Genomic DNA, 27,573 nt, shown 5'->3' with positions numbered 1-27,573 from the left:
AGTACCACCAAAATAAATGATTAAAAAACAAATGTCTGCCTAGTATATGAAAGATAAACCTGTGCCAAATCCTTGACTTAAGTCCAGGGCCGGATCGCAAACCTTCTTAAGAAACATTGTCTTCTTAAACTGGCATTTTTTCCTTTAAACTTTAGACCTTAAGGAGAAAGTTAAGCAAAGTTGCCTACTCCTGTCAATATAGTGTGAGGAAATGTTTCTAAGGTTTCCCTAAGTTTTCTTGCGCTCAGAAAAGAAGTTTAAGAAGAAGGATTCTGAAAAAGGCTTTAGGATTTTTCTTGTTCTGAGACAATGGGCTTGCTTTGTACCCATTAAGTTGTCTTTGCGCCACAAAACATTGCTACCGGATATTTAAAACAGCCAAGAGTACAAAAAAACAAGCATTATCTAAGCAGCTTCATAATTAACAATATATTACAATACTGGAAGTTTAAAAAGCTAGCGCTATCGCGTCCCAATTTATCAAAGGAGAACTGGCACTAGGGTAATCGTTAGCGTTGAGCCTATGTTGATCATAATGTCTGTTACACGTTTTGGCTAGCTAACGTACTAACTCTCTCAGTGCTCACCACCATCTCTTGATGGACGAACCACGCTTCTCCTCCAGCTGGTCCACATGAAATGGGTCTCAGCTCCCTTCGTCTTAGCAGCTTTCTGTTGTTCAGACACTTGTTTACGGCGTTCCAGTGTCCCTTGCCCATTATCCCCGGCATGCAGAGAGCAACTTGGGCCAATCTCCCCCATACCTCTCTTTTTGGTTCTGCAGTTGAACCTCAAATTATCACAGTTCCCCAACAACAACCTTTTCCCTGCTGCTATTTCCCCACCATCAGCTTCAACTCTCGTTACTGAATTTTTTATTGCGCTTTCCTTGTTATCCATTGTTGGTTTTGTGTTGTACAGTAGCAACTTAGACTGATGCTTAATGTGTAAAAAAAAAAAAAAAATTGTTTGCGCTGTAAAGGGTTCACGGCCAACAAAACATTTTTATCCTCGAGACATAAAGCAAAAAAAGAAATGTAATAAAATTGAAATATCAACACTTTATTATAGTGGGCCAAATCCTATCATCCCTGTCACATAGGCTTATTTATTGGTTTCAAGCACGTCACTAATGTCATTGCCACATAAGAAATATAAATTCTTAGATATTTACGAAGTTCCTAAGAAAATTACGAATTCCTAAGAATTGAGGAATTGCATTTACGAACTATTCTATGACTTCTAAAATTAAATCTCAAGCAGCTTCTTAAGTTTTTCCGTAAGTTATGTTTCGTGAATCCGGCCCCAGGCATGTAACTCAAATGTTTGTATTCATCCTCAGAATGCTCCAGGAGCCATGAACAAGTTCGGAAACATCCAAGGTGAAGGGCCAGACGCAAGTGAGGATGATGAGTCCGACTATAGAAATCCAGATATCTTCACGAGAGGGATTTTGCTGAAGACATCTATGATGAAGACAGTGAGTCTTTAGACCTGGAGCAGCTCACTTCAGTAAAGCTGGAAGGGAGAATGACACGAAGAAGGACAACATATACGCAAACTATGAGTGAAGCCTGTTATACGAATGCTGATGCAGAGATATAGATGCCAGGAGAGGCATGAAAGGTTAGCTTTGTGAGTTGAATTATAAGGGCTTAAAAAAAATCTTTTCATCAAAATGTTCACTTAGTAGATACGAGTGAAGGCTTTGTTTGAATATGAGTTAGAATTTCGATGTATATGTTTGGGTGTATGATTCTATGTATTTGTCAGGATTGTATGAGTTTTCTGACTTGACATTGTTATATATATTAAATTATTACATTATTTACTCAGTTTAAAAACAGTGATTGTCTTGATGAATTGTCTGAACGCATTGAACATAATCTATTATTTCATTTTTTTAGAAGTAAATATATTAATACTTTAGACTATTTCTCTTCTATAACATTCAGTGTGCTGTCAAGGAGTTGTGCTGTCAAAGAATAGTCCGTAGCAATGACTGGTTTGTGATTTGCTAAACTTGAGATCTACACTCTTAGAAAAAAGTCTCCATAGGATAACCCTTTTTGGTTCCAGGTAGAACTATTTTGGGTTCCATGTAGAACCATCTGTGTAAAGGGTTCTTCAAAGGGTTCTCCTATGGGACAGCCAAAMAACTCTTTTAGGTTCTAGATAGCAATTTTTTTTCTAAGTGTACAGTATGGCAAAATGCAAATACATTTGTACTGTATGTATAGAATCAAACAATAATGTTGATTTCAGTGTACATTTTCGATTATTGTGTGTATGGCTTTAAATAACATAAAATCCATGAACCCTGACTCCATTTTCATTGTTAAATTATTGTTGTTGATGTGAGACTTCACAAGATACAGCTATGGTCTTGAAAATATGTGGAGATTTAAATACTGTACAACTATATGTTCAAGAATTAGAAATAGATCTCTGGATGCAGAAGGCCAAATCGACCCTGACCAACAACTTTCATTTTGAAGAAACGTATTAAATGGAGAAAAAAATGTAAAAAAGAAGAAATCCGCACACTGCTCTTGATTGTATTACACGGAACCCAAACCGGCTGCGCGCACGCGCCATCGTGCATACATTTATTTTGTCCCCCCACACCAAACGCGATCACGACACGCAGGGTAAAATATCAAAACAAACTCTGAACCAATTACATTWATTTGGGGACAGGTCGAAAAGCATTAAACATGTATGGCAATTTAGCTAGCTAGCTTGCACTTGCTAACTAATTTGTCCTATTTAGCTAGCTTGCTGTTGCTAGCTAATTTGTCCTGGGACATAAACATTGAGTTGTTATTTTACCTGAAGTGCACAAGGTCCTCTACTCCAACAATTAATCCACACATAAAACGGTCAACCGAATCGTTTCTAATCATCTCTCCTCCTTCCAGGTTTTTTCATCTTTGAACTTATATGGTGATTGGCATCTAAACTTTCATATTATTACCACGATGACCGGCAACAAAATTAGTCTTTTAGTCACCCACGTGGGTATAACCAATGAGGAGATGGCACGTGGGTACCTGCTTCTATAAGCCAATGAGGAGATGGGAGAGGCAAGACTTGCAGTGCGATCTGCGTCAGAAATAGGAATGACTTCTATTTTAGCCCTTGGCAAAAGCAGCGCGCGGTTGCGACGGCCACTGCGAGAGCAGGTGGTGCAATAATTGAATAACGTAATTCTACATTTATTTTGCAACGCTCGTAGTCAGGGTAGTCAGGGTGTAGTCAGGGTTATCACTGTTTCTTTAATAAGCTTTACTTATCGCCTTCGTCAGAGCTTTTGTGAGTTTTTTAATTAGCACCGTTATGTAGACCTAGCCCCACCCCATCCGTTCCACGCATCGAATGGGTTGAGTCGAGAGAAAACAAATAAGTGCTACCAAATATAACAATGTGCATTCATACCATTTAGAATAAAGTGTACATAAAATGTATTAAAAACGTACTGTAAAACCACAATGAGGACATACCTCAAAGCAAGTTTTCGAACCTACCATCGTCCTACCAAGCAAGTTTTCGACATACCATCGCCTGCAGCACAAATACATACAGGATAAACAGCTCCAAATAAATGGCATTAGTAGTGCTCCACCACCCATGTTATCGACATGATTAAATGGTCCAGTGGCCGTGTTTGTAGTAAAAACCTCCTCGTCTCTCAAACAAAGAGAATTGTGAACATTAAAGTCAATCAGGAGAAGAAAGAACCAAGGAATCCCAGCCATACATTTTAATGATCTAAAGCATGACATTTCTACATTTCTAGAGAAAGTTAAGATATCAGACGGTAGGTGATATAAATAATACTAAGCAAAATATAATGTTTTGGGATTTTCACCCTCCAGACATTATTTCTTGAAGGCCTTAATGATATATATGTTATGTTGTAAATGTGAACATGACTTATGCCCCCATTTCAGAATACTCTGACATTTTTCTTGCGCTGTACCCAATAATTTATGAAAACCTGCTTGGAAGGTCAATGTCCACATTGGTTTTACAGATGTGTTTAATACCTTTTATGTACACACTTTATTCTAATATGTATGAAATGCACATTGTTATATTTGGTAGCACTTATTTGTTTTCTCTCGACTCCAACCCCATTCGATGCGTAGAACGGATGTGGGTGGGGCTAGGTCTACATAACGGTGCTAATTTTAAAAAAACTCACAAAAGCTCTGACAAAGGCCGCGTGGCCGATAAGTAAAGCTTATTAAACCTAGGATGCATAGTAAACATGGCGCCCCAATAATGCATATGCCGGGTCAAAATGACCCAATAATGTAAAATATGTGTTTTTTTTAAGTGGGTCTAAAATATTATCAATTTTGTGGAACATAATTATTTTGAGTGATGATTTGTAACTTTCAATAATTATTTTATTGTTTGAAATGTTTTTAGGCACTCTTCAACAGTTTCATAACGGAAACAAAGTTTCACATTCAACCTTTTAGTGTGAAGAAMAAAATAAAACCACCTTAAGCATGTTTTATAATATTTCAAAACATTTATTTGAAAATCCAAAGTTCATCATCAATATAAACGACAACACTAACAATTGTGAATTTCGAAAACATGAACACTAAAAGGAACAGAGTGCGTGTGTGTGATGCCTATTTATGCTGTCTAGTCCATGCATTTGTTACAAACCACAAGATGTGGACTGTGCTCTTGCAGGCCGGGCTGTGTTGCAGCTGAGACGAACACCAGCAGCTGACTTGTCTATCCTTGCGCGTGGGCAGAGCGGCACCTCTTTCCTCTTCTAGCCCTTGGCTGTCTGGATGGTGTGGCATGGCTCTGCTCTTTATCACCCACACTCTTTCCATTGCCTCAGTTCTCTGTGGAGTGGGAAGACCTTCCAGAAGGAAACAGCACTCCACCAATCAGACTTGGTAGAGTGGCCAGACGAGCCACTCCTCAGTAAAAGGCACATGGACAGCCCGTTGGGGTTTGCCAAAAGGCACCTAAAGGACTCTCAGCAAGTGAGAAACAAGATTCTCTGGTCTGATGAAAGCAGAGATTGAACACTTTGGACGGAATGCCAAGCATCATCGTCTGAGGAGCTGCTCCTTTCCACTGTGACGCAGTTGCTGGGATATAAACTTCCTCTACAGTTTTCTAGGAAAAGGTCCCTCACATAACTGGAAGGCTGCGCAGGTGGTCCGTTGCCTCTCTGAACACTCTGGTCCTCTTGTCATCAAGCCTCAGTAGCGACGGATATCCTATATCTCCCGACCGACATGGTGGCTTATTCATTGGATTCTGCAGTGGATCCAAAATAGCTCCCGTGTGGAATCATCCACCTGTTTCTCACGACGAGAAGGAGGGTAAACAATAAAGGCCTTTAGTTCCTCTTTGTCTCTCCCTCAGTCCCTTTTGCTGTCGCCTCTTCTCCATTCTTCTAAATGTGTACACTTTAGGACCTCTCAATGATGCTGTCACTAATGAACAGCTCCCAGGCAACTTTGGCGACACGACTGTTGACCGGCACAGACCCTGGGCAGCTCCTCAAGATGTATGGCTTCTGGGTCCTCTTTAGTGTGTGTTTGTGTGTGGGGGTGTGTGGCAATTTCTGTATACCAAGTGAGGAGAGTTACAAACCACACACCAGTCAGAGTTATACTTAAACTTCATCTTTAATAATTGAGCTTTACCATAGCCCTGTGACTTTCAACAATTCACTATCTATAATGAATAGTTGAGTCTCAAATAATGGCAACTGAGATCTTTATAGCAAAGATACAACCCTCTTCCAACTATCATGACGAAACCACAGATCTTAGGAACTCTTCAACAAGGGCCTTTTACTTGAAGAGGAGTATCCCTAGCCAGATGCACGCTATAAATTATCGCTCAGTTTGGTCTCTAAACGAGGTTCTAACCTCGTTCCTGGTACTTCATAGTACCAAAACATAACCTCATCAGCAAACTCAATGTCAACTCTATATACTCCCACCTCAAGTAAACCCCTCTTTCCCCACTCCTGGACAAGCTCACTGAGGGAGTGACTTGCGCACAGACATTGTGGAGCCAAGAGATAATTGGTTCCCCTAATCTCGCCATCCCTCACATGGTTTACAGATACATTCACATAGAAGACAATTTTCATTTGTACTCCTCCCTTTCTAAAATTCTGCATATTACAGAGACAAGTAAGACAAGCCTGACCTCTCTCCTCTCTGGGCCCCAAGTGTGAGCCCTAGCTGAGAAGGGAAGTGCAACTGCCAACATATAGTCCAAAGGGATACATTCTATGACAAGTATCTCACAAAGCTATTATGTAATAAACATCTTATTTACTATGCTACCCAACTAATTCTGATTCATCCGCCACAGTGGGGGGGGGGGGTTCACTCCAGTAGACCCCCTGTTGTGGTACTACAGTCTGATTTGACTGGTTTTCACTCTCCTGGCGTCTTTCTCGCCCCATGCTGTGAGATACATCTAGAGGACAGCTGGACTACCAGGGGCATCCACAACTCCAACTTGACCCACAGGCACCATAGTCTGTGTCATCTGAATTGGATACCTCAGTTTCTGAGTCAGAGGCACAAATGGCTTCCTCATCAAGCATCTGTTAAACCATTTTGTTGTATATCTGTCAACATTCTTATGAGCCTCCTTATGAAACTCCTTTTACTCAATGAGTTAAAAAGGAGTAATGAAAACTGTGATTAATGTACATTAAAAGCAAGATATTTAATAAATGTGTAATGAATTACMTRGATTTTATTGTTGTAGCAAAAAGAAAGGTCAGTGTGACGAGTGCAARGCYGTGAATACGATTGGYAATACATACGGCTCATATTTGACCCACATATGAAAACTTGGGGTAGTGATGCAAAAACTATTTTTACATAAAAAATAAGAAATTAAAAAACAAAACTAGGATGTTAGAACATGAAAGACACAATATTTAAGGAATTCCTCTATTCTATGTTATATAGATAGATGCTGACATTTTTTGGGGGGGGGATCAATACAGCAACAAAAAACATTAGGCCGGGTCATGTTGACCCGGCAAATGCATTCTATGTTTAAAGAACAGTGACACTATCAAGAGTGGTGCGCAGGTTTCTTCTTTTTTCTCATTTTATTCAACTGTTACCTTGCACCTGCAACAAAGATAGCTCAGATGTGCGAGTGCCTTTTGAATTTTAAAGAAACCTATAAAGCAGAACACATGATAATGCAGGTCTTATTATATCCACTAGGGAGAAATTTTGCCACATCGTTCATTATGTTCATTATGTTAAACACACTACATAGTGTACACACTGTACTCTCTCACACACACACACACACACACACACACACACACACACGGGTCCCCCACAATAGCATCGGTGCAGTGGCCGACATGCAGCAGCGAGACAGCCTCCGAGGGAAACCCACTCTTGACTGGTGTTATTTATTCATGTATTGAGGTTTTTCTTCCCCAGCCTGGCTGACACACACTGTCTGGAGCACAAGCTGCATTACTAGGTTGAGAGAACAGCAGACATGAAGAAAAAAAAGCTGCCTAAAGACAAYGATCCCACCTGGACCCACTCCAGAGACAACTATTTTACTCTTCCATACTGTTTGCCAGGGACAAGAATTCGGCCTTGGCATTTTATCCACACCAGCCCTGACTACTGCTCGCGCCGTCAACTCACACCGGACTGGTGCCCAGACCCTATCAGCCACTGCCCAGACCTTATCACAGACCTCAATCTACAGCAGGATTGAGCCTTCTGTCTGACATTCAGCATCCACTCTGAGTTAGACTTAGACACAAGCAGTAGTGCTGACACATAACCTTGGCAGCACAGTACAGAGTTTCTCAAACATTTATGTACCAGTGACTCATGAGACAAGGTCCCCCTCATCTTTTTTAACAAGCTCATATTTAAAACAAATACAATATGTTCAAACCCCGCTGGAGATACAACTCACCACTATAACTGGGCCTCTGCACTAGCCATTTTGTTTGCCTCCCTGTTATGCTGTATTTCTCAGCATCTTGTCTGCTGTCACTCTGTGCTTTTTCTTGTTCTCTGTCAGTCTGTCTGCCTGTCTGCTTAAACCTTATATGTTATAAAAGCCAAGCTAACGATTTAGAGCTCTATTCAATCAGATCCACTTTAGCCAARAACCACATAGCTGTTGTTTTGGCGTTGTTGGGGGTGGAACTGTGTTAGAGCTGTCAAATCCACAAGCACCTCCTGGCATTATACCTGAAGCGGACATTGCCATTGGCTGCATGAAGTCGGATGAAGGGAAATCCCATGTTTACATTTTCGAACACTGGAATCTGAGATGTTAATCTACAACTCGAATAGGCTGATACATTCTTTTGTTGAATCATTTTTTATTTGAGCYTCATTATTTATATATKGCCTAAACTTTCTCGTTTTGAACTTCAAATCACGAGTAATCATCTTATAAAGTAATTCATAGTGCTTTATGAAGAAGTATAATATATAGACYACTGAGGAATTCAAGAAAAAAGTGGTGTCATCTAACACGTCCAAGCAGGAACGCATGTTTCAAGATATTTTGATGTGCAACATAATCCAATGATTGCTATGTGTTTTGCAGAGTTGCTGTACAGTTGCTGTACTGATTTATTTTTGTTAAATAGAGATGAATTACTTACCTTTTTATGTATGTACAGTGCATTCCGAAAGTTCTCAGACCCCTTCACTTTTTCCACATTTTGTTATGGTACAGCCTTATTCTAAAATTCATGAAATTATAATTTTTTCTCATCAATCTACACACAGTTCCCCATAATGACAAAGTGAAAGCAGTCTTTTAGCATTTTTTTGCAAATGTATTCAAAATAAAACACAGAAATACCTTGTTTACATAAGTATTCAGACCCTTTGCTATGAGACTCGAAATTGAGCTCCGGTGTATCGTGATTCCACTGATCATGCTTGAGATGTTTCTACAACTTGATTGGAGTCCACCTGTGGTAAATTCAATTGATTGGACATGATTTGGAAAGGTACACACCTGTCTATATAAGTTCCCACAGTTGACAGTGCATGTCAGAGCAAAAAACAAGCCATAAGGATGAAGGAATTGTCTGTAGAGCTCCGCGACAGGATTGTGTCGAGGCACATATCTGGGGAAGGGTACCAAAATATGTCTGCAGCATTGAAGATCCCCAAGAACACAGTTGCCTTCATCATTCTTAAATGGAAGAAGTTTGGAACCACCAAATTTCTTCCTAGGGCTGGCTGCCTGGCCAAACGTGGCAATCGGGGGAGAAGGGCCTTGGTGAGGGTGGTGACCAAGAACCCGATGGTCACTCTGACAGAGCTCCAGAGTTTGTCTGTGGAAGATGGGAGAACCTTCCAGAAGGACAACCATCTCTGCAGCACTCCAACAATCAGGCCTTTATGATAGAGTGGCCAGACTGAAGCCACTCCTCAGTAAAAGGCACATGACAGCCCTCTTGGAGTTTGCCAAAAGCCACCTAAAGGACTCTCAGACCATGAGAAAAAGATTCTCAAGATTGAACTCTTTGGCCTGAATGCCAAGCGTCATACGGTTAAGCATGGTGGTGGCAGCATCATGCTGTGGGGAACTTTTTCAGTGGCAGGGAATGAAGCAAAGAACAGGGAGATCCTTGATGAAAGTTGCTCCAGAGCCCTCAGGACTTCAGACTGGGGTGAAGGTTCACCTTCCAACAGGACAATGACCCTAAGCACACAGCCAAGACAACACAGGAGCTGCTTCGGGACAAGTCTCTGAATGTCCTTGAGTAGCCCAGCCAGAACCCGGACTTGAACCCGATTGAACGTCTCTGGAGAGACCTGAAAATAGCTGTGCAGCGACGCTCCCCATCCAACCTGACAGAGCTTGAGAGGATCTGCAGAGAAGAATGGGAGAAACTTGTCAAATACAGGTGTGCCAAGCTTGTAGCGTCATACCCATGAAGACTCAAGCCTGTAATCGCTGCCAAAGGTGCTTCAACAAAGTACTGGGTAAAGGGCCTGAATAACTATGTACATGGGATATTTCTAAAAATCACTATGGGTTATTGTGTGCAGATTGATGAGGGAAAAAATGATTCAATCCATTTTAGAATAAGGCTGTAATGTAACAAAATTTGGAAAAAGTCAAGGGGTCTGAATACTTTCAGAATGCACTGTATGTCTATGTCATCCGTCATGTATTTGAAGATAAATATTTAGGGTCTTTACATACATCATTTTGCTGTAGTGGCAGAACCTTGTGGAATGTAACACATGGCCCGTCTTGACCCTCTCTCCCTTTTTCTCCCTGCCTCATTCTCCTCCTCCAGCAGTGGAGAGAGTGATCACTCTCTGAAGATGCAGATCCCAGGCTCCATGCCACCTCTCATCCAGGAGATGGTGGAAAACTCAGAGGGTCTGGAGGGCCATGGGGCTGCTCCAGCGGAGGAGGGGCCCCACCAGGCAGCTGTTCAGCCCAGCTCAGCCCGCAGCAGACCCCCTGCACCCTCCCATTAGATGGGGGCCTACTACCACTCCCAGGCATGGACAGCCAGAAGGCATGACTACAGACGGAGCCAGCCAGCTAACCGACAGACCCACATTGTGACAAACCAGGCCAGTGTGGAGTGGGGTTAGGAAGAAGCCAAGCCTGGGCCCAGCCAGGACGGACTTTGACACTTTGACACAGGCAGGCCCTCCCCCCTATTTCTCCCTCATTTCCCAACGTGGTCCCTCCCTCATTCCACGTATGTATTACGATACTCTATGTATTATCACCCAACAGCGCTGCCTCTGTAATGAAATACCTATCTTAACAACACCACTGCCTCTGTACTGTAGCACATTCTCAATATCTATGCCCTCCCCTGCCCTCCCACTACCCCCACCCGTCATTCACAAACTGTACCATGTTACCATTATGATCTGGGATCAGGCTAGCTATTTCCCGATCTCTAACCACAGTTTACACACACTTGTGTAACCTACCTACCCATCTCCTTTCCCCACAACACCACTGCCTCTGCTGTTCAGTAGGAGTGGATCTGTCCTTCACAACAGATCAAACGCTGCTATTGGCCAATCTCACTGCAGCCAGTATGACAACACACAACTGTTTTTTACCCATGCACTCTCACTTGTAATGCAATTGGATGCACAACCAACATTTGGGGATAAAATAAATATATTACAGTTTTGATTATGCCAGATCATTGGACGAAGAGAATAACATTTAATAAAGAACCATGTCTGTGTGTGTTTTTACATTTTGTTTCTTAACTGGTGGTGGGTCCACTGTCAGGCTGAAAGTAAGATTGTGGTGAGAGTTTATGATCAGCATTTCGGTGGACCAGGGACTATAGCAGGTCACGTTACAATAACAAATACAAGATTCATAGACCCTTTAAGGGTTATACTACAAGACCAGAGAGTAAACACATTAGTGGGCCAGAATTTCATGTTTTGTGACAGTGTACCGCTCTTCTCTGTCATTGTAACTCTTATTCTCGGAAAGAGTGTAGAAGATCACACGTTGGTCTCTTGTACATGGAAGTAGCATTGCCAGAACATGGTCATGTATTATTTGTATTGTAACTAGAAAATAGTTCAATCTGGGGTAAATATTGCATATAATCCTTGTAATGTCCTCCAATACCTGATATTGGAGGACATTACAAGGATCAAGATGGGGACAATTCTACTCTTTATGGCATTAGGTGAGTCTTTGTGTATTACAGTAACTAAGTTGTCATAAAGGAAGGTCTTTCAAGTTCCTTACATGAATAAGACTAGAACCTATATATAGATTGGTATCTGTRGTCTCTGTGACTTCTGCTWTATCCAAGTACAGTATGATATTCTCTCTGTATAGCCTTGTTTCAATAGGCTATGGTTTATGTATTGGATATACGAATGTCTGCAATGGAATTTTAACATGCTAATTTGTGGATTCTGGTATCCATGAACGTGGCTAAAGAATGACTTGTTACAGAGAGTCACAAAATCGAAACCAACCTGCATCAAATGACTCATTACCATTTCCAGTTCTTATTACCGCTTTCTAGWCTCACACAATGTAATGCAGTCTGTGTGTAGCTGGTGWAGAGGAGTCAMGCGCAGGACAGCAGATATGAGTAAATAAACGTATTTTACTCAAAATAGACTAATACAATACAAAATAAGCGAGCCCACAATAAACGGACCGTATTACATAAAAACAATCACTCGCAAACAAACATGGGGGAACAGAGGGTTAAATAATGAACAAGTAATTGGGGGATTGAAACCAGGTGMGTAAGACACAGACAAAACAAATGGAAAATGAAAAGTGGATCYCGATGGCTAGAAGGCCGGTGACGTCGACGTCCGAATGCCGCCCGAACAAGGAGAGGGACCGACTTCGGCGGAAGTCGTGACACACAACTGTGACTTGAAAGTTAGAAGTTTATGTGCTTGGTGTGCATATCCCAGAAAGGATCAGATCAGATTGTGAATAAGGATGGTAAAATTGTCACACAAGCAATTAACATATGTAGATATCAATACGAAAATATAACCAACTCATCGCAGCTCTACCACAAAAATGGAAGAGGCAATTAKTCAAAAAAGAAAGGAATGAAGTAGATTGTCTGCCTCCAGTTAAAAAACATTTAAAACTTGAAATGACTTAAGATGTAGAGTTTTGACAACGAAGGCATATAAAATTCAAGAAGTTGGGAACAGATGTTTATGTCCCAATACCATGGAATCGAATTTATGAACTGACATACAAAACAACAATTGACGCAGTAYTCGGTACTTTTCAACTTAAACGATTATGTACAATTCCCGCCCCCCAAAATAATGCAAAAAATAATGCTATTTGACCAAAAAGGAGAGTGATGGAGTGCTGTATCAGATGATCTGGCCTCCACAATCACCCAACCTCAACCCAATTGAGATGGTTTGGGATGAGTTGGAATGCAGAGTGAAGGAAAAGCAGTGAACAAGTGCTAAGCATATGTGGGAACTCCTTCAAGACTGTTGGAAAATAATTCTAGTTGAAGCTGGTTGAGAGAATGCCAAAAGTGTGCAAAACTGTCATAAAAGGCAAAGGGTGGCTACTTTGATGAATCTCAAATCTCAAATATATTTTTATTTGTTTAACACTTTTTTGGTTACTACATGATTCCATATGTGTCATTTCATAGTTTTGATGTCTTCACTATTATCCTACAATGTAGAAAATAGTAAAAATAAAGAAAAACCCTGGAATGAGTAGGTGTGTCCAAACTTTTGACTGGTACTGTATATATAGATCATTTTTTATATTTTCCAATTTTCAAGTCCTCCAACTTGGGGAGACATGCAGACAGTCAAACCTCAGTAACTGTAACGCGAGTTATACCTGACATATATTTTGCATTAGCTTGGTTGTAGTTTATCTAAATTCAAATCTTATTTTCAGTAGTTAATTACTCTTTTGCCATGTAGCGGTGTAGCTAACTACTGAAACTACCCACTATATTTTTGTCTCTCCTGAACCACTGGGCTAAGCCGATGCACTCTCCTAWCTGGCTGTCACATAGATCTCCTTACGCTGTTAACATCTGACTCTAGAGGTATGTAATTCTTCCAGTCATGTTTTATTAACATTTTGTATAATATGACATTTCAGATTTACATATGATATTTTTGATGGAGGTCGTTTTGACCTCCATCAAAAGCGAATAACTTTTTCAAAGTTACTTTATTTACACAAACTATATTCCTCTCATTGGTAGCTTRACTGTAGCTCAACTTCTTCCTCCAGTGTGAAATAATTGGTAGCTTGGTAAACTYTATCTTCAGAGTAGTTTCCGCAACACTGCTGACATATTACATAGGAAAATAACATAAGACAACATCAAGTGGAGAAACTATTTCACWAAATAAAGTGTTGAGTCATTAATAGCAGAAAGCAGGATTTGTGAATTTTAAACATAGAAAGAAGGCCATAGTGTGTGAAACTGTTGGTCTGTGAGAGCGTGTGAAACTGTTGGTCAGTTGGTCTGTGAGTTTGGCAAACGTTAACCACAACAAGTGAACTGCTGTACATGAGAGGTACATCTCTGACAGGGCAGTTTCACAAAGGAAATGATTGAGCTTGACATACAGCGCATTTTGAAAGTATTCAGATCACTTCACCTTTTCCACATTTTGTTATGTTACAGCCTTATTCTATAATGGATTTAATCGTTTTTTTCACTCATCAATGCACATACAATACCCCACAATGACAAAGCAAAAAACGTTTTTTAGAAATGTTTGCACATTTATTACAAATAAAAAAAGAAATATCACATTTCCATAACTATTCAGACCCTTTACTCAGTACTTTGTTGAAGCACCTTTGGCAGCGATTACAGCCTCGAGTCTTCTTGGGTATGAAGCTACAAGCTCGGCACACCTGTATTTGGGGAGTTTCTCCCGTTTTTCTCTGCAGATCCTCTCAAGCTCTGTCAGTTTAAATGGACGCTGTACAGCTATTTTCAGGTCTCTCCATAGATGCTCGATCGGGTTCAAATCTGGCCTCTGACTGGGCCACTCAAGGACATTCAGAGATTTGTCCCAAAGCCACTCCTGCGTTGTCTTGACTGTGTGCTTAGGGTCATTGTCCTGTTGAACCTTCCGCTGCCGCTAAACRTTCAACCCAGTTGGAGGTCCTGTGCACTCTGMYGCAGGTTTTCATCAATGTACTTTGCTCCGCTTATCTTTCCCTCGATCCTGACTAGTCTACCAGTCCCCTGCCGCCGATAAACATCCCCCCAGCATGATGTTGCCACCACCATGCTTCACCGTAGCGATGGTATTGGTGAGGTGATGATCAGTGCCTGGTTTCCTCCAGACGTGACACTTGGCACAAGATCCTTTTGGTTTCATCAGACCAAGAATCTTGTTTTCAATGTCTAAGAGTCTTTAGGTCCTTTTGGCAACTCCAAGTGGGCTGTAATGTGCCTTTTACCGAGGAGTGGCTTCATCTGGCCACAATATCATAAAGGCCTGATTGGTGGAGTGCTGCAGAGATGGTTGTCCTTCTGGAAGGTTCTCCCATCTCTGAAGAGTACCTCTGGAGCTTGTCAAAGTGATCATCGTTCTTGGTCACCTCCCTGACCAAGGCCCTTCTCCCAATTGCTCAGTTTGGCTAGGCAGTCAGCTCTAGGAAGAGTCTTGGTGGTTCCAAACTCCTTGATTTAAGAATGAGGGGCCACTGTGTTCTTGGGAACCTTCAATGCTGCAAAATTTTTGGTACCTCCTCAGACTTGTGCCTCGACACAATCATGTCGCTGCAATCATCCGAGCTCTAGGACAATTCCTTCGACCTCATGTTTGGTTTTTGCTTTACACTGCACTGTCAAATGTGGGACCTTATATAGACAGGTGTGTGCCTTTCCAAATAATGTCCAATCAATTGAATTTACCACAGTTTGAGTCCAATCAGTGTAGAAATATCTGAAACATCTTAGGATGCAACTGAGCTCAATTTTGAGTCTCATAGCAAAGGGGCTGAATACGTACATAAATAAGGTATTTCTGTTTTTATTTTTAATAAACTAGCAAAAATGTCTAAAAACCTGTTTTTGCTTRGTCATTATGGGGTATTGTGTGTAGATTGATGAGGAATACCATTTATTGAATCAATTTTAGAATAAGGCTGCAATGTAACAAAATGTGGAAAAAGTGAAGGGGTGTGAATCCTTCCCGAATGCTGTGTATACATAACCATCCAGCTTTACAAATGGTGTAAATACCACAACAGCATATGGAAATATTGTTTGTTTGCTTGGTTTACATTTAAAGTTGTTTATAAATGTGTCAATAACTATCCATATAAAGCGTACTAACATGTACAAATGTAGCAATAAAAGTTCATATATGGTGAGTAAACATATAAAAACCTTATATTTTACTGAACATTATTATAAGGCGTTATCCATTTCGAAATGGCAATATCAGTAAATGTGTGTTTAATTGCAATGTGTTGGTTGTCTGTGTTTCTCCCCAACAGCTCATCAAATGGTGTTGTATTCATTGGCAGGTTCACACTGAACGAAAATATGCTACATGCTACAATTTCAACGATTTTACTGAGTTGCAGTTAATATAAGTAAATCAGTCAATTGAAATACATTCATTAAACCCTAATCTATGGATTTAACATGACTGGGAATACAAATATGRATCTGTTGGTCACAGATACCTTCAAAATAAAAGGTTGGGGTGTGGATCAGAAAACCAGTCAGTATCTGGTGTGACCACCATTTGCCTCATGCAGCGCAACACATCTCCTTCGGATAGAGTTGATCAGGCTGTTGATTGTGGCCTGTGGAATGTTGTCCCACTCCTCTTCAGTGTGTGTGCGAAGTTGCTGGATATTGGCAGGAACTTGAACACGCTGCCGTACACATCGATCCAGAGCATCCCAAACATGCTCAATGGGTGACATGTCTGGTGAGTATGCAGGCCACGGAAGAACTGAGAAATGTTCAGCTTCCAGGGATTGTGTACAGAGCCTTGCGACATGGGGCCGTGCATTATCATGCTGAAAGATGAGTTGATGGCGGCGGATGAATGTCACGACAACGGGCCTGAGGATCTCGTCATGGTATCTCTGTGCATTCAAATTGCCATCGGTAAAATGCTATTGTGTTCATTGTCCGTAGCTTATGCCTGCCCATACTATAGCCACACCACCACCATGGGGCACTCTGTTCACAACATTGACATGAGCAAACCGCTCGCCCACATACGACGCCATAAAGGCTGACTGTAATCTTCCTGGAACAGTTGAAACCGGGATTCATCCATGAAGAGCACACTTCTTCCGCATGCTAGTGACCATGGAAGGTGAGCATTTGCCCACTATAGTCGGTTACGACGCCAAACTGCAGTCATGTCAAGACCCTGGCGAGGACGACGAGCACTCAGATAAGCTTCCCTGTGAAGMTTCCTGACAGTTTGTGCAGAAATTCTTTAGTTATGCAAACCCAGTTTCATCAGCTGTTTGGGTGGCTGGTCACAGATGATCCCGCTGGTGAAGAAGCTGGAAGTGGATGTTCTGGGCTGGTGTGGTTACATGTGGTCTGTGGTTGTGAGGCTGCTTTGCCGTACTGCCAAATTCTCTAAAATGAAGTTGGAGACGGCTTATGGTATAGAAAATAACATTTAAATCTCTGGCAACAGCTCTGGTGGACATTCCTGCAGTCAGCATTCCAATTGCATGCTCCCTCAAAACTTGAGGGATCTGTGGCATTGTGTTGTGTGAAAAAAACTCCACACTTTAGAGTGGCCTTTTATTGTCTCCAGGACAAGGTGCACCTGTGTTTAATCAGTTTATTTGATATGCCACACCTGTCACGCCCTGACCGTAGAGAGCTTTTTATGTCTCTATTTTGGTTTGGTCAGGGTGTGATTTGGGTGGGCATTCTATSTTCTTTTTTCTAMGTTTTTGTATTTCTTTGTTTTGGCCGGGTATGGTTCTCAATCAGGGACAGCTGTCTATCGTTGTCTCTGATTGGGAACCATACTTAGGTAGCTTTTTCCCACATGGTTTTTGTGGGTAGTTGTTTTCTGTTTTGTGTCTGCACCAGACAGAACTGTTTCGTGTTGTTCCATTTGTTATTTTGTCTCAGTGTTCAGTTTAAATGAATAATCATGAACACTTACCACGCTGCGCTTTGGTCCGATCCTTCTTCATCCGACGTCCGTTACAACACCTGTCAGGTGGATGGATTATATTGGCAAAGGAGAAATGCTCACTAATAGGGATGTAAACAAATTTGTGCACAAAATTTGAAAGAAATAAGCTTTTTGTGCATTTGGAACATTTCTGGGATCTTTTATTTCAGCAAKTGAAACATGGGAKCAACACATTACATGTTGAGTTTATATTTTTGCTCAGTGTACATGTGAACACAAGTCCCAAAAAGGTTTTAAGTAGCATGTTTGAATATCATTTAAATACATTTAAAAGTACACATAAAACAAGTCCAAAAAGGTTAAGTAACACGTTTGTAACAGTTCTTTCAATAGAACAGCTTTGACCATACTGGCAGTGTTAAACTGCTTATTTCATTACTCCTCATTAATCATTATTAATCATTTTTCCTATCATATCTTTTCCTCTTTGTGAGCTGGTGAAGAGATCAGGCTGGTCAATGGCACTAGTCACTGCTGTGGAGTGGAGATTCTTTACGAGGGCCAGTGGGGAAGAGTGTGTGGTCAGAAGTGGGATGTAAATGATGCCAATGTGGTGTGTGGCCAGCTGGGCTGTGGGAGGGCTGTGAGTGTCCAAGGTAGTGTCCACTTAGGTCAGGGMAGTGGTGACAGTCCTACTTGGCTGGATGATGTTGGATGTAATGGCAGTGAGAGCTCKCTCACAGAATGCTCACATGGAGGATTGAAACAGCATGACTGTTTACAGTCTCAAGATGCCAYAGTTGTCTGCTCAGGTAAAAGTCCCTCTGTGTTGCTATTGTGGTTGATGAAAGTCTAAATAGCTTGATTATACTTGTCATCTTGGCATTGATTTAGTAGAATATTAAATACTGTAGTCTTCCATTCCCTCGCTTAAATCTTCTACTTGCTTAACAAAGAACCGGATTCCGGGAGGCACCCGCCCCCCGCCCCCCACCACAGTAAAAAAAGCTGACTAGCATATGCCTAGCATAGCGTCACAAGTAAATACAAGCATCTTAAATATCATTAATCACAAGTCCAAGACACCAGATGAAGATACTAGATCTTGTGAAGTCCAGCCATCAATTTCTGATTTTTTAAATGTTTTCAGGGAAGACACAATATTGTAAATCTATTAGCTAACCACGTTAGCAAAAGACACCAACTTTTTTTACTTCCACCATTTTTTTCCGCATCAGTAGCTATCACTAATTCGACTAAATATAAGATGTATATAGCCACTAACCAAGAAACAACTTCATAAGATGAACAGTCTGATAACATATTTATGGTATAGCATGTTTTTTTAGAAAAATGTGCATATTTCAGGGTATAAATCACAGTTCTACATTGCAGGCTGCAATCTGAAATAGCGTTGGAAGCAGCCGGAATAATTACAGAGACCGACGTCATTACCAAAAATACTCATCCAAAACATTTCTGAAAAATACACAGCATCCAGCAATTGAAAGACACAGATCTTTGTGAAATCCAGACAATATTTCAGATTTTCTAAGTGTTTTACAGCGAAAACACAATATATCGTTATATTAGCATACCACATGAGCTAACATCACCCCAGCATTGAATCAAGGCAAAAGGGGCGATAACGTTATCACCACCAAAATATATAAATTTTTTCACTAACCTTCTCAGAATTCTTCAGATGACAGTCTGTAACATCATATTACACAATGCATATAGAGTTTGTTCGAAAATGTGCATATTTAGCATCAGCAAATCGTGGTTATGCAATGTAATCTGTCAAAACATGGCATGCATTTCTGGCCGGCGCCATCTTGGAAAGGCACCTAAGTTTAGCGATTATTTATCGATTAGATTGACCAAAAAATATCAGGTTGAACAGCTAATGAAAGATGCATTGGTTATTAAATGCAAACCGCTTGGATTTAGATTTTAAAATTAACGTTACTAGACATAATTGTGAGTTACAGCCAGACTAGTGCCGCAAAAATGGCCGACAACTGCGTTTACATTTTCCACATAAATACGAATAAAATCATAAATAACTCCTTACTTTTGGACGAGCCTTCCATCAGTATCTTGGGCAATGTGTCCTTTGTCAAAAGAATCGTTGCTTTGTTGTAAAACTCCTCTTCAACTTCGCGAACTAGCAGCTAACAATAGCTACACGGCACACACGTTCCAACTCCTCAAACGCAATACTAAGGAAATTCCGAAAAAATAGCAATATAACTCGCATAAACTGATATAAATCGTTTTCAAATAACTTCGTTATGAATGTTTCTAACACCTATATCGAATTAAATCACAGACGGATATATCTTTGGTCAATAAGAGAGCTTTTGAGCATGCCATTCTGAATGTCCCTCTCTTGCGTCCTGGCGAGCGTCCAAAAGAAGGGACATCTCACTCCATGCCTTTTATAAACTCTGAGAAACACGTAGAGAGCCATTCCACTTCTCATTGGTTACTGACATCCAGGGGAAGGCGGGTGGCAGTTCATTCGATCCATAGGGCACACACAGAGCTTTAAACTGATCCGAGATCAGAGACTATTTTTCAGAGCTTCGCATGTCCTGTCATGATTTTCGCTGTAGAAAGAGCTTCTGGTTCACCCCACAGACATAATTCAAACGCTTTTTAGAAACTAGAGATTGTTTTCTATCCAATAGTAATAATAATATGCATATTGTACGAGCAAGAATTGAGTACGAGGCAGTTTAATTTGGAGACGCAAAATGTCAAAGTTGAAACAGCACCCCCTGTATTCTCAAGAGGTTAATTAATTTTCTTCTATCATTCCTAGTTAAAACAAATAGAAGACTGGTCAATGGGAGTGACCTCTGCTCTGGGAGACTGGAGGTCTATCAAACTGGTCACTGGCGAACCGTGTGTAACGACGTGTGGGACTTGAATGACGCTCCTGTGGTTTGCAGACAGCTTGGCTGTGAGACAGCTGATATTGCCTTAGAGGGTACCGACTTTGGTCAGGGCAGTGGGCCCATCTMGCAGGATGATGTTGGCTGCTCTGGTAGTGAWGTGCTCCATCACACAGGAGGAAGACATAACTGTAATCATGGTAACGGCACGGGTGTTATTTGTTTAGGTAAGGGAGTCTCTTTTCCTTGTCTAGACTTGAGTTTTATCAGGATTTGGTTTGAATCGTGCAGATAGGTCTCATCATAGCCAAAATCKAAAAAATCATATTACTGTAGTATTATAGCCTGCTCTGTCACCCAGTGGAGAGTTGACCGTTGCACGGAGAATCTTAACCCAGGTCATACTTGGTGCTACAGTATGTGACCCGATGCGGGCAGCCTAGAACAGATGATGTGTCTAATACAGTATGAAGACCAGCAGATACAGTGCCTTCAGAAAGTATTCATACCCCTTGACTTATTCCATGTTGTTGTGTTACAGCCTGAATAGAAAAGGTATTAAATWGATTATTTCTCTCACCCATCTACACCCATCTAGCCCATAATGACAAAGTGAAAACATGTTTTTAGAAATGTTTCAAATATTTTGAAAATTAAATATGTAATTTAAATAAGTATTCACACCCCTGAGTCAATACATGTTAGAATCACCTTTGGCAGCGATTACAGCTGTGAGTCTTTCTGGGTAAGTCTCGAAGAGTTTTGCACGCCTGGATTGTACAATATTTGCATATTATTATTTTTTTTTTAAATCTTCGAAAACCTCCCTGGTCTTTGTGGTTCAATCTGTGTTTGAAATTCACTGCTTGAATGAGGGACCTTACAGATAATTGTATGTGCGGGGTACAGAGATGAAGTAGTCATTCAAAAATGATGTCAAACACTATTATTACACACAGAATACAACTAATTATGACTTGCCAAAACAAACGGGTTGAATACTTATTGTCTCAAGCAGTGGCGACCCATCATTCAGGGCAGGTGGTGGGGCTTGCCTAAATATTATTTTTTCAGAGGGCTTGTGTCACGTTCTGACCTTAGTTCCTTTTTTATATCTTTATTTTAGTTTGGTCAGGGCGTGAGTTGGGGTGGGCATTCTATGTTTTTCTATGTTTTGTTCTATATGTTATATTTCTATGTGTTTGCACCAGCGACTCCTGTGGCMGGCCGGGCGCAGTGCGCGCTAACCAAGGGAGCCAGGTGCACGGTGTTTCCTCCTACACATTGGTGRGGCTGGCTTCCGGGTTGGAGGRGCGCTGTGTTAAGAAGCAGTGCGGCTTGTTTGGGTTGTGTTTCGGAGGACGCATGGCTTTCGACCTTCGTCTCTCCCGAGCCCGTACGGGAGTTGTAGCGATGAGACAAGATAGTAATTACTAACAATTGGATACCACGAAAATTGGGGAGAAAAGGGGGTAAAATAAAAAAAGTTATTATGGATACGTACCACGCTGCATTTTGGTCCTCCTCTCCTTCCACCAACGAAAGCCGTTACAGCTTGCCTATTTTGTATGTTATTTTGACATTGATAGTGTCACATATCAGTTTGCAAACATTCTAATATTTTCAAATATATAATTGAGTTAATAAAGCCACATACAAACATGGTCTCTTTATGGTTTTCTTGAGTAAGGCAACTCTAAAATMCAGGTGATTCAGCATAGCTCAGTGCTTTCTGGTGTGTTGTAGTGGGCCAGCAGAAAATAGGAGCATTGTGCCGTGATTGGATCAGTCTTCTATCACTCATGGGGACCTTACGCAATCGCCAATCACATTATGGCCTTTCTCCTGCATTTCAAAGATGATGGTACAAATTTGTTTTTTAAAAACGCATTGGTTTTTACTTTGTATTACCTTTTATCAGATCTAATGTGGTATATTCTCCTGAATTCATTTGACATTTCCACAAACTTCAAAGTGTTTCCTTTCAAATGGTATCAAGAATATGCATATCCTTGCTTCAGGTCCTGAGCTACAAGCAGTTAGATTTGGGCATGTCATTTTGCTGATGCTGATGCAGAGCTATAGATGCCAGGAGAGGCATGAAAGGTTAGCTTTGTGAGTTGAATTATAAGGGCTTAAAAAAAAAAACTTTTTCATCAAAATGTTCAGTTAGTAGATACGAGCAAAGGCTTTGTTTGAATGTGAATTAGAATTTCAATGTAAATAGTTTGCATGTTTGATTTCCAGTTGTATTGTTGCCAGGTAATTATATGTGTTTTCTGACTTGACTAACACATGAAGCTCTATCTTTTTTTGTTACTTGTTTTATTTTTAARACATAGTATTTKCTTGAGATTCAAAAGAGTGATTTTCCTGATGCATTAGCTGAACTCATTGAACATAATGTTGTTTTTAAAAATGTTCAAATAAAAAAATATTTTAATACTTTAGACTAATCCTTCTATAATATTCAGTGTGCTGTCAAACAGTAGGAATGACTTGTTGTGATATGCTAAACTAGAAAAAAGGGTTCCAAATGGGTTTTTCAGCTGTCCCCATAGGAGAACCCTTTTTGGTTTCAGGTAAAGCTTTCTTAGGTTCCAGGTAGAACTCTTTTGGGTTCCATGTAGAACCATCTGACCATCTGTGGAAAGGGTTCTACATGAAACCAAAAATGGTTCTTCAAAGGGTTCTCCTATGGGGACAGCCAAATAACTATTTTAGGTTCTAGATAGCACATTMTCTTCRMGCAAAATGCAAATACTTTGTACTGTATGTATAAAATCCATCAATCATTTGATTTCAATCAACATGTTCGATTATTGTGTGTGTAGCTTTAAAGGACATGAAATCCATGAAACCTGACTCCTTTTTACAAAAGCTTAAAAGTTAAATTGTTGTTGTGAGACTTCACAAGATGAACAGAAATGTTTTTTTTAAATATGTGGAGATTTAAATATTGTACAACTATATGGTCAACATTTACAAATAGACATCCGGATGCAGGAGGCCAAAATCAACCCTGACCAACAACTTCCATTTTGAAGAACCCTATAAAGCAGAGGACGTGATAATGCAGAAATTTGGTCACATCGTTCATTATGTCAAACACACTACATACTGTACATTCTCTCTCTATCTCTAGCTCACACACACACACACACACACACACACACACACACACACGGGTCCCCTACAATAGCATCGGTGCAGTGGCCGACATGCAGCAGCGAGACAGCCTCCGAGGGAAACCCACTCGACTGGTGTTATTTATTGAGGATTTTCTCCTCCAGCCTGGCTGACACACACTGTCTGGAGCACAAGCTGCATTACTAGGTTGAGAGAACAGCAGACATGAAGAAAAAAAGGCTGCCTAACGACAAAAGGTCCCACCTGGACCCACTCCAGAGACAACTATTTTACTCTTCCATACTGTTTGCCAGGGACAAGAATTCAGCCTTGGCATTTTATCCACACCAGCCCCGACTACTGCTCGCGCCACCAACTCACCCCGGACTGGTACCCAGACCCTGTCAGCCACTGCCCAGACCTTATCACAGACCTCAATCTACACCAGGATTGAGCCTTCTGTCTGACATTCAGCATCCACTCTGAGTTAGACTTAGACACAAGCAGTAGTGCTGACACATAACCTTGGCAGCACAGTACAGAGTTTCTCAAACATTTATGTACCAGTGACTCATGAGACAAGGTCCCCCTCATCTTTTTTAACAAGCTCATATTTAAAACAAATACAATATGTTCAAACCCCGCTGGAGATTCAACTCACCACTGTAACTGGGCCTCTGCACGAGCCATTTTGTTTGCCTCCCTGTTATGCTGTCTGTCTGTCTCAGCATCTTGCRAGCTGTCACTCTGTGCTTTTTCTTGTTCTCTGTCAGTCTGTCTGCCTGTCTGCTTAAACCTTATGTTATAAAAGCCAAGCTAACGATTTAGAGCTCTATTCAATCAGATCCACTTTAGCCAACATCCGCAAAGCTGTTGTTTTGGCGTTGRTGGGGGTGGAACTGTGTTAGAGCTGTCAAATCCACAAGCACCTCCTGGCATTATACCTGAAGCGGACATTGCCATTGGCTGCATGYKGTCGSATGAAGYGAAATCCCATGTTTACATTTTCGAATACTGGAATCTGAGATGTTAATCTACAACTCGAATAGGCTGATACATTCTTTTGTTGAATCATTTTTTATTTGAGCGTCATTATTTATATATAGCCTAAACTTTCTCGTTCTGAACTTCAAATGTGAGTGGGAGGGGTGTGGCTGTGCGACAATAATCAAGAGCAGCTGCMCCCCGATTTGACAGCTACAGCGCAGTTACACCTCCGACACCGGCAAAACATCAGCTATGCGGCCATTATCACTTTATCTGATTGAATCTAGGCCTTAGGCTATATTGCAAATGAGTGCCTATCATATGTGTTCACCTGAATCAACACCTATCCTACGTGTTAATTACTATTACAGGCCTCCAGACTATCATTTTCCACTGATGTCACTGGTGCCACTTACTTTTACAGTTCAAATCAAATCACATTTTATTGGTCACATACACATGGTTAGCAGATGTTAATGCGAGTGTAGCGAAATGCTTGTGCTTCTAGTTCCGACCGTGCAGTAATATCTAACAAGTAATCTAACAATTTCACAACAACTATCTTACACACAAAAGTGTAAAGGAGTGAATAAGAATATGTACATATATATATATGGATGAGCGATGGCCGAGCGGCATAGGCAAGATGCAGTAGATGGTATAGAGTATAGTATATACATATGAGATTGTTTAAAATGACTGAATCCCTCTGCTGTTTCCTGAAGTCCACGATCATCTCCTTTGTTTTGTTGACGATGAGTGTGAGGTTATTTTCCTGACACCACACTCCGAGGGCCCTCACCTCCTCCCTGTAGGCCGTCTTGTCGTTGTTGGTAGTCAAGCCTAACACTGTAGTGTCATCTGCAAACTTGATGATTGAGTTGGAGGCGTGCATGGCCACGCAGTCATGGGTAAACAGGGAGTACAGAAGAGGGCTGAGAACGCACCCTTGAGGGGCCCCAGTGTTGAGGATCAGCACGGTGGAGATGTTGTTTCCTACCCTCACCACCTGGGGGCGGCCCGTCAGAAAGTCCAGAACCCATTTGCACAGTTTGCGGTTGAGACCCAGGGTCTCGAGTTTAATGACGAGTTTGGAGGATACTATGGTGTTAAATGTTGAGCTGTAATCGATGAACAGCATTCTTATATAGGTATTCCTCTTGTCCAGATGGGTTAGGGCAGTGTGCAGTGTGATTGCGATTGCGTCATCTGTGGACCTATTGGGGTGATAAGCAAATTGGCGTGGGTCTAGTGTCAGGTAGGGTGGAGGTGATATGATCCTTGACTAGTCTCTCAAAGCACTTCATGATGACAGAAGAGAGTGCTACGAGGCGATAGTCATTTAGCTCAGTTACCTTAGCTTTCTTGGGAACAGGAACAATGGTGGCCCTCTTGAAGCATGTGGGAACAGCAGACTGGGATAGCGTTGATTTGAATATGCCCTTAAACTACCAGTTGGTGGCACCAGCCCATAATTTGGTCAGACCCAAATTCACAAGTCATTCTTATAAAGTAATTCATAGTGCTTATGAAGAACGTATAATATATAGACTACTTGAGGAATTCAAGAAATAAGTGGTTTCAATCTAACACGTCCAAGCAGGAACGCATGTTTCACGATATTTTGATGTGCAACATAATCCAATGATTGCCATGTATTTTTGGGTTCACATTAGACTATAGTTGCTATATTTTTTACTGTCAAAAATAGGACTCCAGAATTTACTGTATTTTATTTTTGTTGCAATAGAGATGAAATACTTAATTATTTTATGTATGTACAGTGCAATTCAGAAAAGAATTCAGACCCCTTCACTTTTCCCACATTTTGTTATGGTACAGCCTTATTCTAAAATTAATGAAATTATCATTTTTTGGTCATCAATCTATACACAGTACCCCTAATGACAAAGCGAAAACAGTCTTTTAGGATTCTTTGCAAAATGTTATCAAAATAAAATACCTTACATACAAGTATTCAGTTACAGAACTCATCACTGTATCCTATAATTCAAACATAGTGGGTATGGGTCTCTCTCTCTGTGAGAAGCGGAGAGCAACATGTTCTCTTGTTTATTTATAAAGCACTTCTTTTAAAAACTACCTCCATATATATCATCATTAATTTCCACAAGATGTACTAATTTTAAACCAGATCACAGATGTGGATTACATTAGAGACTCCTAGCGGTCTCCACAGATGTTGGGTAGGACTGCCTTCAGTTCCTTTGCACCTTATTCATGGAACAAACATGCAGATCCCAACTATAAGTTTAGACAACTCTGGTGTCCCTGCCCATTTTAAATGCTTATGGAGGACAATATGATGTTGTCTGATTGGTTTTCTGTTGAATTGTGTACGTTTGAAATGTTCTTGTCTGTAATGTCTAAAACTGTACATGTCAACATGTTTAAACTAGGGCACAGGCCGTAAAGAGATCCAGGTCTCAGTCCTGTTTTCCCTGTTAAAATAAAGATTTAAAAAAAAAAAAAAAAAAAAAAAAAAATTCAGACCCTTTACTATGAGACTCGAAATTGAGCTCAGATGCATCCTGTTTCCATTGATCATTCTTAAGATATTTCTACAACTTGATTGGAGTCCACCTGTGGTAAATTCAAGTGATTGGGCATGATATGGAAAGGCACACACCTGTGTGGAAAGGTCCCCAAATTGACAGTGCATGTCAGAGCAAAAACCAAGCATAAGGTGAAGGAATTGTCCGTTGACCTCGAGACAGGAGTGTTAAAGCACAGATCTGGGTAAGGGTACCTAAAAATGTCTGCAGCATTGAAGGTCCCTAAGAACACAGTTGCCCCCATCATTCTTAAATGGAAGTAGTTTGGAACCACCAAGACTCTTCCTAGAGCTGGCTGCCCTTCAAACTGGGCAC

General features: G+C 40.8%; 1 long non-coding RNA gene and 1 pseudogene across 1 annotated transcript; both read left to right on the top strand.

The window, feature by feature from the left end:
- LOC111981532 (scavenger receptor cysteine-rich domain-containing protein DMBT1-like) overlaps positions 1 to 10,523 on the top strand; it is a 25,825-nt pseudogene extending 15,302 nt beyond the window's left edge.
- A 1,138-nt stretch (positions 10,524 to 11,661) lies between these two features.
- Positions 11,662 to 18,199, top strand: LOC139029390 (uncharacterized). The gene is made up of 3 exons (XR_011481692.1): positions 11,662 to 11,722; positions 16,033 to 16,062; positions 18,158 to 18,199. It is a non-coding gene; the product is annotated as an uncharacterized lncRNA (long non-coding RNA).
- Positions 18,200 to 27,573: the final 9,374 nt, after the last annotated feature.

Source organism: Salvelinus sp. IW2-2015, linkage group LG20, assembly GCF_002910315.2.
Source record: "Salvelinus sp. IW2-2015 linkage group LG20, ASM291031v2, whole genome shotgun sequence".
In the NCBI taxonomy this organism is placed as follows: Eukaryota; Metazoa; Chordata; class Actinopteri; order Salmoniformes; family Salmonidae; genus Salvelinus; species Salvelinus sp. IW2-2015.
The sequence above is the reverse complement of the archived record's forward strand: the minus strand, read 5'-3'. Positions and strand labels throughout refer to the sequence as shown.